Genomic DNA, 3002 nt, shown 5'->3' on the forward strand with positions numbered 1-3002 from the left:
ATCTCTTGTAGGCCTGGTGTTTCCAGGTTGGACACAAACTCAGTTCTTCAGTGATCATTTGGCCTCAAGCAGGGCAAGAGGCCAGTGTGGCGTGGGGCCACAACCATCAGTGCTGGCACACGTGGGTACAACACTTGCAGGAGGTAATTTCTCTTCTCTGCCATTACTGTTTCACATCTTCAAGCACACTCAAGAGGAGTGGAAGAGCTTCTCTGCTAGAAGACTACACCCAAGCACCTGGCAGCAGACACGATGAAGTTTAACCACAGTCTAGCCACAGAGGAGCTTCAGTTCCTTCCTCTCCCCACCTTCTCACAAACAAAAAGGCCATCATTATTTTCACTTTTGGAACTCAAGCCAAACACCATTTGTTATTTTCAGAAGAGTCCTTGTTGACAAGCTGCCACCTTTAAGGGGAAATCAAGTCTACAGGGCCCTCAAAGCCACATCTCCTCTAATCCTACTAATAATAAGGGACACAGCACAGAGAGGAGGATTAACACAACATCAGTTCAAGGCTTATACAGCTAGGAGGCAAAGCTCAGGAGATCCTCCAGAACCTGTGGCACATGGTCACATCTAGTGAGCAGCTCATCTGCCCTGGGTTCCAGAGGCAGCTCCATGCAGTTTCAGGAAGGCTGGATTTCAGGAGGCAACATGCTCCAGCCCATCATCAGCAGGGACAGGTCCCACCAGTCCACCCATGACACTTGTGGGAATCAACCTCTACCATCAGAGTAACAATCTGAGCTAAAGCTCCAAGAGCTCCCACCACCTACCTACGGACACAAGTATCCCAGAGAAGGGCAGCATTACTTTGTACACCACATGAAGTGACAAATCCTGACTGTGACACACTGACTGGATTTTGACACTTGCACAGACCTCGAGGATGAGGCATCAGAGGTGGAAAGCACAGCCCAAGGGCACATGAAAATCAGACAGGGAGAACCACAGCCCAACCCTCCCCTACGCTCAGATAAAAGCTCCAAATCACTGCACACTCAGCTCTGTTCCTGAGCTCAGCCCACCTACCTCCTCCAAATATCCTCCTGACTCATGCAGAACAGCCAGAGCTGCCTATTTTTACCTCTGAGCACACTCCAAGAGCCTGCGTGTCCAAGCAAGCTCCAGCCCAGCCAAACTCCAGCTGAGAAGACACCACAGCTCGGCCAAAACAGGACTTAGAAATCCCAAACCCTTGACACAAATAGTTTTTCAAAACGTGAAAATGTTACCAACCTCTGCCAAGAAGAGGAGCTCTTTGAAGGTCCTTTCCAACAAAAAACCTCTCCACGGTTCTAACAAGAGCCTTTGTTCAGAGAGGATTTCTTCCTGTCACACTTGAGAAGACTTTTTAGCCATTTGATAGTTTTCCCACGGAGCACAGTGCTGGTATCAAACCCCCCCCACCACAGCTCGGCCAAAACAGGACTTAGAAATCCCAAACCCTTGACACAAATAGTTTTTCAAAACGTGAAAATTTTACCAACCTCTGCCAAAAAAGAGGAGCTCTTTGAAGGTCCTTTCCAACAAAAACCTCTCCACGGTTCTAACAAGAGCCTTTGTTCAGAGAGGATTTCTTCCTGTCACACTTGAGAAGACTTTTTAGCCATTTGATAGTTTTCCCACGGAGCACAGTGCTGGTATCAAACCCCCCCAGGAGTCAGCAATTTGCCTCCTCAGCATGTGCTGTTTGGACAATATACCACTAAATGGTGATGTTTGTTGGTTTTATTAAAAAAAAACCAAGTAAATTAAAGTCCTGTAGGACAGGAAAGGGACTCCTGACAAACATTCCCCACATGATTTCTGGAAAATAAACAAACCAGGCAGTCAAGGAAAGTCTCTATCAGCTATATTCAGCCACAAACATGTCTCAGACCTGGCAACTCGAGGGTCAGCACAGGACAAGACATCCCTTCCCACCACACACTACGTGGAAGTCACCTTTGTACAGCACCTTTGACCCAATCCTCCCAAGACCCACATGAGCTCCTGTCCCCCACCCTGGGATGCTCTCTCCATGTGTCTCCCTATGCTTGTGCTGGGAACCTGCAGAGTGGACTTTCTCTTCCCTTGGTTTAAAAGGGAATGGCCAGCATAAGTATTTTATGTAATTATTAAATTTTAAACGGCTTTTGCAGAGCTAATCTTCATTAGAACCCTCCCGGACAGCTGGTAACCCAGAGCCACATAAATATCCAGACACCCAACAGAGGCCAACCTGAGGATTAAATTCACCTCCTGCACTTCCCCCGCCCCAGACACGGCCTGGGCAAACACTCTGCCTTGTTATTTGAGGAGTGACGTGTGTGAGCCTTACTGACAGGAGCAATCCCTGCCCTGGCAGCACAGAAACCCCTGCTGGGTTTGCCAAAACAAAAAAATCCCCAAAAACCATGGGCTCGGTGGCTTTTTTTGCCAAGGACAACCCTCCTCTCCCCACAGAGCTGCCTCCAACACTCAGCCCCACACCTTAACAGCCGGGCACAAATCCCAAGCCCTTCTTAAATTAGCTCAGGGACCACCCAGGAATTTTGGTAATGGGATAGTTTTGGGGTTTTTTTTTTTCTTTTCAGCTTCCCACTGGTCTTCAGGCCTGCTGCTGCCACAAGGCTGAGGAGCAAGATACAACAAACCTACACATCACTAGGCTTCCTCCTCCCTGAGCAGAACAGCAGCCTCCTTCACTTGTGTTTTCCAAAGCTCCCTTCCACCACGAAGCCTTGGTCAGCTCCTGCATATATCCTTGGAGAACCACCTTTTGGGATGCTGCAGGACGTTTGGAGCAAACCTGAGGCAAGTTTTAACCTGATCAGTTTGAGGGAGACGGTGTTTCAAGCTCACCAGCTGTGACCCCAAAGCTCCCCTGGCAGAGGCTGGCACTGCAGATGAGGAGTTGCTTCATCCCACCCCAAAGCAGAGCGTCCTGCCCGTGTCGGAGCAAACGCAGCACAACATCCCATGCAGCCAAAGAAGCTCCAGTGAGGGACCATTCC

This window comes from Merops nubicus, unplaced genomic scaffold, assembly GCF_000691845.1.
Source record: "Merops nubicus isolate BGI_N331 unplaced genomic scaffold, ASM69184v1 scaffold24086, whole genome shotgun sequence".
NCBI lineage: Eukaryota > Metazoa > Chordata > Aves > Coraciiformes > Meropidae > Merops > Merops nubicus.